Source organism: Hyperolius riggenbachi, chromosome 1, assembly GCF_040937935.1.
Source record: "Hyperolius riggenbachi isolate aHypRig1 chromosome 1, aHypRig1.pri, whole genome shotgun sequence".
Taxonomy (NCBI): Eukaryota; Metazoa; Chordata; class Amphibia; order Anura; family Hyperoliidae; genus Hyperolius; species Hyperolius riggenbachi.
The window spans coordinates 257,574,622-257,587,546 of NC_090646.1; the positions used below are offsets into that span (position 1 = coordinate 257,574,622).

The window sequence follows — 12,925 nt, forward strand, 5'->3', positions numbered from 1 at the left end:
TCGCTTCTGGTACACTTTAAAGAGGCACTGTAGTAACATACAGGAGAAAGTAAAAAATTATTCAGGATACCCACTATTACATTAATTATCCTGGTTTCAGCAAGAGAAACACTTCCCATGTCTATATATTATTGTATATTGGTATTACCAAAAAACAGACTGGCACCTCTCCAGTTCCTGATGAACTCTGCTGCTCATCTCTAATCACCCAAAGGATCCAGTTCAAACTCCTAACAAAGCTCTACATAGGCTATTTTCTTCATACATTTCCTAATTAATCTCCAGACATCACCCCCCCTCCCCCCATTGATCGTTTGCTCCTCCCAAGAAGATCTCTTGTCATCCAGCTTGGTCACCTCCTCTCACTCTCGCATCCGGGTATATGTCACCTCTCCTTTGGAACTCTCTCCACAGCCTGACCATCACGAAGCAGGTGGCTTTGGCACTCAGCGCTAAAGCTGATTTCAGAGAAAGAGTTGCACACCATCCAGTATTGTGAGATCCTGGACCAAACAATCCACAAGGCAAGAGATCCAAAAGGTCTGCACACTCCGTAAAAGTTTGATGTGGTTTATTCACAAAGCACACCAAGTATCCATTCTGGCTACCAGCACTAAAGCTGGGCGCCATTGTAGCAGTAATCCGTTCTGCCAATTGCCTGACCCCGAATTACTTTTCCCTCCAAATTGCTATGACTCGGAGGGGGAATATTATTTAATGCCACCAGGAATATGAGCGGCAGCAGGGTGAGCTGTAATTCACCCTGCACCCAGCTCACTAGCGGCGGGACAATACATACACTGTCCATCATGCTTCAAGCTTGGACATTTTCAAGTGTACTCTCAAGACACAACTGTTAAAACAAGCTTATAATTTGCTATAGCTACAATTTAAAGGGAACCTGAAGCAAGTAAAATTATTTAAAATAAACACATGACTGAGCTGCAAATGAATATTACATACTTACTTCACCATCAGTTCCTGTCAGAAGCTCACCATTTTCTTCTTACAGTGATCCCTTCCAGTTCTGACAATATTTTGTCAGAACTGAAATATACCAGTTGCTGTCAGTTGTATATCAGCTGCTGTCAGTTACAACTGAATGTGCAAGGTAATGTCCATGTTTCCTTATGGCTCAAGTGGGTGCATTACAGTTTAACAGTGTGCTGACCAGGAAGCTGTTATGGAGTAATGGCCATTTTTAAAATGGAGGACAGAGAATTCCATTGATCACAGTGGACAAACAGGACACTAGAGAGGAGAAAGAGATTGAGGAGTAGACTACACAGGAGGTAAGTATGATCTGTGTATGGTTATTTTGACTTTTTATTTTCAGTTTAGGTTCTCTTTAAAGCTCACTGACTCATCTGTTAACCCTTGCAATCCAGGCAGTACGCAGAGAGGACAGAACATGCGCCATCGCTACAACCCATCCAGGTCTGAGCTTTCAATGAGGGGCGACAGTAGCACAATATAGGGGCATCAAAGATTAAGGGGGCTGGAAAATCCCAGGTGAGCCGAAATCACCATTTTTTAACTGGTCCAGGAGGGCTTTAAAAATATCAAACAATTTCCTGTTTGTTTGCCGACCAGGTGAACTTTCTAAAAAGACCTTTTAACTCATAGCAAGTCTCATACAGTTATATCATACTAAAGGACTGCGATCTTTTATGTCTGATTGTTGTTGTTATTATTAAATAAATGAACAAGTGAAATTCCTTCATCCTTTTTTCTTTAATTCTTTCAATTTTCCCAGACAATTGTCTGCTGATTTGACATACAGTGACATAATGCAGGAAGAAGGTACAGCATTTCAGACCGTGAGACACAGGAAAAAAAAATCTACTTTCACTCCAGATCACATATTTACCTGTCTAGTAATGTGGTGCTCCAAAATTAGGTCACAGTCTTATATCTGTTTATCCATGCAAAGTAAACCGTGTGAGTAAGCAGGTAACCATGCTTAAGACGCTATTAATGCTGAAAGGTCAAGTGCTCAAGATACTGACAAGTTCACAAACACTGCTGTAATTTCTAAGTTACAGTAAATAATAAATACATTGATTTTAATATGGTTTCTTCAGTATATTAATAGATTTAGCCACACTTATTGAACAGAGCTGTCCCACATAAGGAATGGCTGCATTTACACAGCCAGGCAGAGAGGAAGCCACCTGGGCCCATATGCAATTCACTTTTTCTACTGAGTTTTCTCCTAGGTGATATTTTTAAACTAGTTAATAATATGCCTTTTAAGTCACCAGAAAGCAAGAAAATACTAAAAATTATTTGGACAGTCCTTTTTGACCTACTCATTGGTACTTTTTTAGTTGAAAAGTGCTAGAAAGTTATTTTAGGAGAAAACTTAGGTGAAAAAGTGAATTGAATATGCCCCCTTGAATGCAGTTCTACATTAAAGGGTACCTGTAGTCTTAAAATAAAGTTAGTTATCTCAGTATAGGGAAGCCTGTGGATGAATCAGGTCATCTGGGCGCACAGTGCCGGCCGCATGGGGACAGATGACGGTATGGGTATAGCAGTAATGCTATAGTCCGTGGCTAGCGCACAGGTAATTCGGGTAATCGGCGATCGCCAGACCCGAATGGTTATTCTACTTAGTTGTGGTTTACATTTAGTTTGTAATTACTGTATTTAAGTGTATAATGCATGTTAGTTTTGCATTGATTTACAGGGTGGTTTGTTTTATCCTGTGTGAGTGAGACTTTCTGAGCGCACAGTGGACTGCACATTTCCTATTTGTGCTCCAGTCATCGTGGCAAAGGTCACTTCCGGTTTCGGCGTTGTTTTAATGCAACCTATTTCCGCTTCCGGTTTTCTACGCAACTTTGCTTTGCTGATGCTTTGAGCGATCGGACTGAGGCGGTTTCAGGGCTGCTGGAGATGCGGAAGATGTGGTCTTCTGTGCACTGTTAGCCGCATTCACTGGGAATGTTTACGTGTTGTAATAGGTTAATGCCATTTGATTATGATGGAGATATTACCTGATTAGAGAGGGTGGACTTTTTGAATTCAGGATGGCCAATTGGAATCAGAGAGATAGCCTATAACAGTCATATCCAGTCAGTTCCCCATCAGGTCCTCTATTTTACATATCCAGCCATAATTGGCTGGCTAAGCAGGTGTGTGCACTATATAAGGAGTAAGAGCTGCATGTCACATTGTGCTGCGTGGCATGAATAAGAGCTAAGGAGGCTCAAAACTATGCAGCATTTTTAATGTGATCATGATTGCTTATGCACTTTAATCAATTAAGCAAAATTTATAAAAGAGCTGTGCTGGTTTGCACTGGATCTTGATGTTTAAGTCCCGTTGGTACATGGGTGAATTCCATTGCACGCTCCTACACCCTGGTCATTGGAATGTCGCTATATGTTCTCTTTGGGTTATGATACATATGAGAAGTACATTTGTTTCAGAGTCAAAAGCACTATTAATTACTTTTTGCCTATGTCTCTGTCAAGTAAGTATTAATCCGACCAGATTTGGACTAATCCATCTCCTCATGGGGGATTCTCAGTGTTTTCTTTATTTTTTTTAACTTAAAGCAGTAGGGTCAGCCATACTATTCCAGGGAAAAAAAAACACACATATAAGTAGATAAATACTTGATCTACTTACATAACACATGTATTGTACTGTCCACGTTTTGATTTCAGTGAATATTATATAGTAAATGACGAGAATTCTGTTCCTGGTGGGGGCCATGTCTTTTGCCCACAGTAAAGGCTAACTTGTGATGTCATTTCTGCCCTTTTACTTTTTTTCTTGTCTCCTCCAATCACTGAGTCACCTCAGCCTTGCTTGTAAACACAAGTGAGCAGGGGATCAGGTTTCAGATACGCAGCAGACAGGGAAATAAAGGGAAGAGGATAAAAAGAACCCCCAGCATGCAATTCTTTGGCACCGACTCAGGGGCGTAGCAATAGGGGGTGCAGAGGTTGCGACCGCATCGGGGCCCTTGGGCCAGAGGGGCCCCGTAGGGGCCTCCCTGAACTGCAGTATTAGCTCTCTATTGGTCCTGTGCTCATAATAATTACTTTTATAGATACTTTGAATAGTGATAATCATTAAACTGTTCCCCATCCCCTTCTTGCACCTCTGACACTGTAGTTGCCATTGGCAAGTTTTGGCGCGCTGTATCAATTGTGATGTATAGAGTGCTTGGGGGGGCCCATGTAAAACTTGCATCGGGGCCCAAAGCTCCTAAGCTACGCCACTGCACCGACTACTAAAGAGCCAGTCCTTCTAAAGTATATGATAACTCCAAATCATAACAGCAGAAAACGTTTTGAAAGTTTTGAATGCAGGATTAGCATCTTTATCACTTAATACACTCAGACCAGTTGCTGTTGAAATTTGATTTTTATGGTGATGATACCGCTTTAATGACAGATTCTCAGTTCAACTGCCAAAATAGTGTGCAAGTTAGTATGGAAGCTGGCTGTCACCTATGTATAGATCCTTTCCAGGTAATGCTTTTGTAAAGAATAAAGGAAATGCTAAGAATCCCCCTGAGGAAATGCCCTAGTCTAAAACCTGACCAGATCTGTTAGATAATTCAGCTGGGGTGGGTCAATTAGGGTTAGGTATCAACTGGGGGGTGGGGGGGTCAGTTAGGGTTAGGAAACGGTTGGAGGGGTCGGTTAAGCATTGATAGAGGGAGGGGTCAAGAAAGAATGAGGTCAGGTTAGGTAATGTCAGTAAAAATTACTGATATTCTACTAGAGGCTTTTTCCAGTGCCCCAATTACAGTAGCACCCTTTTTACATCTATGCAGATCAGGCACTGGAGAAGACCTGAAGATACAATAGTGAAGATCATTTCAAGACAGATATCTTCATAGATGTAACTTTGGGCAATTTAAAGTAGTCAATAGAGTAACTCCACAAAGATGGGCAGATGAGCAGATGACTAGCAACCAATCAGGTTTATCCACTTTGTGGATAAAAACTATGTACTGCAGGACATTTTTCAGCAGATTTACTGGGACTGTATTTCCAAAATTATTATATTGTATATTCAAAATGCTTCTGAATAAGGAAAAGTAGAAATATGTCATATAGTTTTTCACAGCATTGTATATGAATGCCTCCTAGAACAATTATAAACACACAGAATGTATTTTGAAAATATTTTAATCTATCAACTCACATAACAAGCAAAACGATTCATAATTCAATTATATTCATTCAAAATATAAATTATTATTTTTTCTTGTAAAAGTAGTTAAAAATGAACAGCACTGCATCAGGCACAGATTATTGCTGTTTATTATTATGGATTGGTATAGCTCAGTGTTCCCTAACCCTGTCCTCAAGGCCCACCAACAGTGCACGTTTTGTGGAAATCCACACAGGTAGTTAATCAGCTCTACTGAGGCACTAATTACCTCACCTGTGCATGTGGTGGTTTTCTGCAAAACATGCACTGTTGGTGGGCCTTCAGGACAGAGTTGGGGAACTCTGTATAGCTGACATCTTCCTCAGAGCCTTACAGATCATATACGCATATTGTGTGACAGCCCTCAGAGGAGATCACAATCCAATCTCCATCATGGCCTAACGTCCTTTCATTTACATTTTTGGGATGTGGTAAGAAACCAGGGTGCCTGGAGGAAACCCACACAAGGAGAACCTATGAGCTCCATGAAAGTAATATTCAGCAGAGGACTCAGACCTGGCACTTAGCACAATGATGTAGTGGATGGCACTCTCACCATGCAGTTTTTGCAGATACTGACCTCTCAAGGCAATAACAAAAAAAAGCATTGCATCACTAATACGTTTTAAGTTGGTAGTCATGGCCGTTTCTTGGGCAAGGCGACCGCCCAGGGCGCAGACCGGCAAGTAGATGAAGAAGGGTGCTGGCAGAAGGACATAACCACTAGGGAGCTGGTGATGCGCGGTGCAGCCAAATGGAAGAAGAAGATTACCAGCTCGATCACCTTCCTTGACTCCTCTTTGGCTGCCTGCATCAGACATCAAGTCATCATCATGTCACCACCGCGTGAGGACACCTAATGTCCTGTAGCAGTACTGCAGGCTGTCAGTGCGTGGCGCCCATGGAGGAGTGGGCTTTCCGGGCTCTCTTTTCCTGTGTGTTTTCCTGGTCCCTGCTTCCTCCTGGATGAACACCTGGTGACTAGCAAGAAGGCAGATCTACTTGTGACCTCTGGTTGTGTGACTGTCCCTAAAGAGTAAGGGTTCACGAGTCCACGGGGTGGGAGGGAAGAGGGCACAATTTTTATACCCACGCCCTGGGTACAATTTAGCCTAGAAACTGCCCTATTGGTAGTTTTCTGGTTTTATGCTCATCCTTCAGCTTCAATATGTAGTAGTGCATGAGTATGTCACACAGTGAAATAATAACTTATACTGTATCAGTAGTTGTCACCGCTCCTATTTTTTGAAGGACAGATACAATAAAAATTGGACAGAGGCGAAAGGGCAGGTTAAAATGATCTAAAAACAAATAAAAAGGAGGAGTACAGGTGGACTTACCTCCTGAAATGATGGACAATCGAGATTGTTCAAATCGCAATTTTTTTTTTGGCACTCCGGAGCGCCAAAATAAATTGTTATTTGCGATTTGAACAATTTCGATTGTCCACCATTTCAGGAGGTAAGTCCACCTGTACTCCTCCTTTTTAGTTATTTTTAGATCATTTTAACCTGCCTGGCGCCTCTGTCCAAATTTGCACAGTATATAGTCCACCTTGGGTGGAGGGGACTGTCCCCTTCTTTCTATCTACAGAGAGCGACTTCTTAAACCTGAGTGGGGTCAGGTTCTAATGCCCCCCACCTGAATTTCAATTGTTTGCGTATGTGGTAACCCGTGTTTGTGAGTATATCCACATCTGTTAATTATTTTGCCTACAATTGTTAGACTTACTGCACTATATTGGGCTCTTGGTTTTTCTTTTTGTTTCAAGATAAAATAAAAAGTTGGATACTGAGCTAAGAAGAGGGAAGGCTCTGAGTTGTCCTTGTCAACCTCATCCCATTCGCTGGGACCCCGACAATATACGGCCATGCTACCTTTCATGAAAGCTCTTGTCAGGTATGTTAAGAGGTTCCGTGTAAGGCAACAGCAGGGTCAAGGAAGAAGTGAGAAGCCCCTGGCCTATCCAGAAGCTTCCCTCTACCTAGCTAAGTATCTAACTTTTTTCATCTCTAGCTTGGGTTTACTTTAACCCCTCCTGATCCCCAAGTGCAGATAGTAATCCTCATGGTCCCCACTTGCAGCCAGTAATTGTCCTGTGCTTACTTATACTTAAGTATTAAAAAATTCCAGTTCAAGATGAGGGGCAAATTTAGGGGTCGACTTACACAGCATGTCAACTTATATATGAAGATATACGGCAAAATACTTAAAAAAAAAATGAAAAACCCTAACCACATAACAGTAGATAACGTTTAGCAACTCATCAATCAAAGCCCAACTTCACTGTATCACTTATGATAAAGAAACAGGAAATATTTAAATGAAACCAGAGCTGTAATTATAAGAAGAACCGATACCCGCTGCTTCCTCCTGCAGCATAAACACGCGTGAGTCCCTCGCTGTCCTCCAGCGGTCTGACGTTCAGCCGCGATCAGCCCCGGTAATTGGCTCAGTCAAGTCAGTCTGTGCTACTGCGGATGCAGACTGATCCTGTACACTCTTGACACTTTTGGGGCACTCTTGGGGCTGTAAATCAGGCCCCAAGAGTGTAACTCTTTCTTGCTCTCTTTTTTTAACAAATCCATGACAGCAAATGTTTCCCAAAAAAACCTTCTAATTGTGAGTGCCTGCATGAGACTGAAATCACTCAACTGTTAATTTACTAACCTTTCAGCTACCCCCACTGTGTCAATACAAGTGAAGGTTGTAATCTTCTATCACCTAGCATTTTTATTTTAACCTCCTTGCCGGTTATCCCGAGCTCAGCTCGGGGTAACCTGCACAGGAGGATTTCTCAGGCCCCACTGGGCTGATTTGCATAATTTTTTTTTGTTACATGCAGCTAGCACTTTGCTAGCTGCTTGTAACATCAGATCGCTGCCGATCCGCCGCGCCGCCCCCCCTCTAGACCCCTTGCGCAGCCTGGCCAATCAGTGGCAGGCAGAGCTGAGGGGTGGATCGGGATTCCCTCTGACGTCCATGACGTCGGTGACGTCATCCCGCCCCGTCGCCATGGCGACCGGGGAAGCCCAGCAGGAAATCCCGTTCTGAACGGGATTTCCTGCTTACTCTGATCGCCGAAGGTGATCGGAGTGGGTGGGGGGATGGCGCTGCTGAGCGGCTATCATGTAGCGAGCCCTGGGCTCGCTACATGATTACAAAAAAATTTTTTTTTAAAAGTGCTGCGCTGCCCCCTTGCCGGCGGGAATTAGACCGGCAAGGGGGCTAAATACAGTGCAGGTTTGAGAAATCACTTGTGATATCCCAAGTGAAGATGCTTGGTCATGCCTTAGTATATCAGAAGATGCCTGGAGATGGAAATCAGGCCATATGGATTTCTGGGTAATCTGTTCTCCTGAACAATGTGCTACACCCGAAGCCCCTTAATACATTTACTATATGTAAATGCAGGGTGACTCTAAAGCAATGAAAGTCTATGGGACATTTCATACTGGATACAGTGCCATACAATGCAACGGAAGTATCCGATTTGACGCAATGTCAACAGTGCGTTATGGGACAGCATCTGCAGTGACGCACGTTGCCTGGAAGTCATGTAAATCAATGGTAATGCAGATATTTTAAAAGGTTTGGCGTTCGCTTTGCAATGTGCATACACGAACACCAATTTTATTTCGCAGCACATCCTGTTTGCGGAACATATTGCTTGCAATGCGTATTTCCGCCACAGGAAGTGAGCAGTAGAAAGCCTCATTTATGGTGTGTTTCGGTACCAAGAATTAAATTAACACTCATTAACACAGGTATCCACAAAGCTTGTTGTTCTTTTGTGGTGCAATGCAATAATCTAATCACACCGCAAAGAAAACGCTGGTTGCCGATGTGAAACAGCCTGAATCATGCGGCGTATCTCAGGTTCTGTCATTAAATGCAAGTTTATAAAGCCAGTTGTATGCCTTCTCTAACATACTGCTAATAAAAAAACAGCATAACATTTAAACAGAATATGTATCTAAAAAGGCAATCATTTTTCCAGTGCAGCCTGCAGCACAGTGTGACCAGAGCTGTGGAAATGCTGGCAGCTCAACAGTTCATCCAAAGGAAGCGGAATCTCAGCTGACAAGTTGTGGTCAAACCTCATCCAGACTTTTGATCTATTTTAATATTGTTTGTTACAGTATGTGTAATTGTTTCAGTATGTTTAGTTTCAGGAAAATCTTCATAGAAAGCAGGTCATAATTTTGTTTTAATTCTGTAGGAATGAGATAGACATTGGTTAAGATAACAACAACTATTTAACAATTATGATTTATAAACCGACAGTATGTCAAAGGAGATAACAGTTGTTTCCTGTACATATCCTTTCCCAAATTACTGCCAAATACGTTACTGCCAAGCACCATGATCTGCCAAATACAGTAGGTTGCAAAAGTATTCCCCCCCCCCCCCCCCTTGAAGTTTTCTACATTTTGTCATATTACTGCCACAGACATGCATCAATTTTATTGGAATTCCATGTGAAAGACCAACACAAAGTGGTATACATGTAAGAAGTGGATTGAAAATCATACATGATTCCAAACATTAAAAAAAAACAAAAACTGCAAAGTGGGGTGTGCGTAATTATTCAGCCCCGAGTCAATCCTTTGTAGAACCACCTTTTGCTGCAATTACAGCTGCCAGTCTTTTAGGGTATGTCTCTACCAGCTTTGCACATCTAGAGACTGAAATCCTTGCCCATTCTTCTTTGCAAATCTGGACTTTGACTGGGCCATTCTAACACATGGATATGTTTTGTTTTAAACCATTCCATTGTTGCCCTGGCTTTATGTTTAGGGTCGTTGTCCTGCTGGAAGGTGAACCTCCGCCCCAGTCTCAAGTCTTTTGCAGACTCCAAGAGGTTTTCTTCCAAGATTGCCCTGTACTTGGCTCCATCCATCTTCCCATCAACTCTGACCAACTTCCCTTTCCCTGCTGAAGAGAAGCGCTCCCAGAGCATGATGCTGCCACCACCATATTTGACAGTGGGGATGGTGTGTTCAGAGTGATGTGCAGTGTTAGTTTCCCACCAAACATAGTGTTTTGCATTTTGGCCAAAAAGTTCCATTTTGGTCTCATCTGATCAGAGCACCTTCTTCCACATGTTTACTGTGTCCCCCACATGGCTTGTGTCAAACTGCAAACGGGACTTCTTATGATTTTCTTTTAACAATGGCTTTCTTCTTGCCACTCAACCATAAAGGCCAATTTTGTGCAGTGCACAACTAATAGTTGTCCTATGGACAGATTCCCCCACCTGAGCTGTAGATCTCTGCAGCTCGTCCAGAGTCACCATGGGCCTCTTGACTGCATTTCTGATAAGTGCTCTCCTTGTTCTGCCTGTGAGTTTAGGTGGACGGCCTTGTCTTGGTAGGTTTACAGTTGTGCCAAACTCCTTCCATTTCTGAATGATCGCTTGAACAGTGCTCCGTGGGATGTTCAAGGCTTTGGAAATCTTTTTGTAGCCTAAGCCTGCTTTAAATTTCTCAATAACTTTATCCCTGACCTGTTTGGTGTGTTTTTTGGACTTCATGATGTTGTTGCTCCCCCCAATATTCTCTTAGACCAGGGCTTTTCAACCAGGGCTAGTTCACACCTCAAATCATCGGTAAGCCAGCCGCAGTGAAGAGACAGCCAGGCAAACTGTGCACGGTGACGGCGTGTATACTTCAAATACAGGAAGTGAGCAGTGATGTCACTTCCTGTATCTGCACCATCACTGTGCACTGGTCACCTGGCTGTCTCTTCCCCACTGATCTGAGGTCTGAAGTATACCGTAGAGCAGCACAACAAGGAGCGAGGGTGGAGGCAGCACAGGACCAGGACAAGTGGCATACGGGCAATAAAGTGGCAGGCAAACCTAGTGTGTACCACCTGGCCAACAGAAAAGTACCACCGGTGGTACGCGTATCACAGGTGCAAAGCCCTGGTCTAGAGAGATTAGCCTGTCTAATTAGGCCTTATCAGCAAGTAAACATCAAGTGTAAATTAGGGCTGTCAGGTGTGCCACTCTGTACCATCGTTTGGGCTAATATGTAAACACAGGGGGTTAACCCTTTTGTGCTCCTAGGACACCAAAAAGTAAACACTGCAAAGTTTTTGTAAGATTTCTGTAAGTTGTAACAAAGAAATGTTTTTCTTTAACGTTATTATGCTGTTGCTTATCTCCTTAGAGCAGAGAGGAAGCTCTGAGTTTAGACCCCATTTAAAATCTGACAGAACCAACAAGCTTTGGACTAGTCCATCTCCTCATGATAGAGTCTAAGTGTTTCCTTTGTTTTCAAAAGCATTTGCATTGTTAAGTCTAACTACCAAAACAGTGTGCAAGCGAGTAGGGAGGCTCGCTGGTATCTTACTATTTTTGCAGTTAGACTTAGCAACTGCCATTTAGGAAATTCTTTTAAAAACAAAGAAAACCCTGAGAATCCGCAATGAGGAGGTAGACTAGTCCAAAACATGTCAGTTCTGAAAGATTTTAACTGCTTACATTTTCACTATAGTGATCCTTTAAAAATGGTACTTTGATAACAATCGTAAAGGTCAGGATGCACTGCTGCATTGCTGAGCTTATTTCAGTAATGGGTCTCAGACTTTCATGTGCCGTGCAGCAGTGTGTTCTGACAATGAACTGCTGTATACATTTCTGTGCCAACACACTGCTGTCTCATTTCAATTAATACTGCAGAGCAACACTTGTGCCATGCATTTTTGTAAAGAGAAGTAAATGGTTGGCAGTCCAAAAAAATGGTACAGAAAGATCTGTAAATTCATGCTGCAATTAATATAATCCAATATTTCAAAGCAAAAATACCTCTTCATCACGAAAAAAACAGTGCAAGTTTATCTGAAGAACAACTCAACAACAGTAAATCACCACAATGCATAATAAATAAATACATTTGAAGTAGCCCAAGAAAAAGAGAGTTACCATCGTGGAGGAACATAAGTACCAAACACTAAGGTAGAGAATGTGTGGACAAGTTTCAAAGGTGGCTAAAAGTGCTGCTAGCCTGGAAAGAGAACCACTTTGAAAGTTGAAGCCAATAAATGGGTCATTAGACTGGAAGCAAGATGGGAAGATAAAAAGCCAACATAGGCTTTTTCTTCCACTCCCTCTTCTCAGTTATGCATATCTGACACCTGTGACTGTTTCATCTGGTTATGGACTTTTTAGAGATTACCCGTTTTAAATTGTGCAAATCATGATGCAAATCTAGCCCCCAAAACATGAAATGTAGTGGCAAACAAACATTCAACATTAACGGATACCCGAAGTGACATGTGACATTATGAAATAGACATGTGGATGTACAGTGACAAGAATGCTAATAACTATGCTGTGTTCCTTTTTTTCTTTCTCTGCCTGAAAGAGTTAAATATCAGGTATGTAAGTGGCTGACTCTGTCCTGACTCAGGCAGGAAGTGACAACAGTGTGACCCTCACTGATAAGAAATTCCCCTTTTTATCTCTTTCTTGCTCTCAGAAGCCATTTTCTGCTAGGAAAGTGTTTTATAGTTGGAATTTCTTATCAGTGAGGGTCACACTGTAGTCACTTCCTGTCTGAGTCAGGACTGAGTCAGCCACTTACATACCTGTTATTTAACTCTTTCAGACAGAGATAAAAAAAAAAGGAACACAGCATAGTTATTTGTGTGCTAGAGACTGTACATACACATGTCTATCTCATCATGTCACTTCGGGTATCCTTTAACCCTCCTTGCGGTCAATTAAAACCGGCGA

The 12,925-nt window shown here is 42.3% G+C and overlaps 1 protein-coding gene across 1 annotated transcript in view; it reads right to left on the reverse strand.

Moving 5' to 3' along the window:
* Positions 1-7,910: 7,910 nt before the first annotated feature.
* The window catches only part of LOC137504713 (N-acylethanolamine-hydrolyzing acid amidase-like), a 49,392-nt gene continuing 44,377 nt past the window's right edge, over positions 7,911-12,925 (reverse strand). Inside the window, exon 11 of the mRNA XM_068233301.1 lies at positions 7,911-9,397. The gene's annotated coding sequence lies outside the window, so the exon portion shown is untranslated. The remainder of the gene's footprint in view (positions 9,398-12,925) is intronic.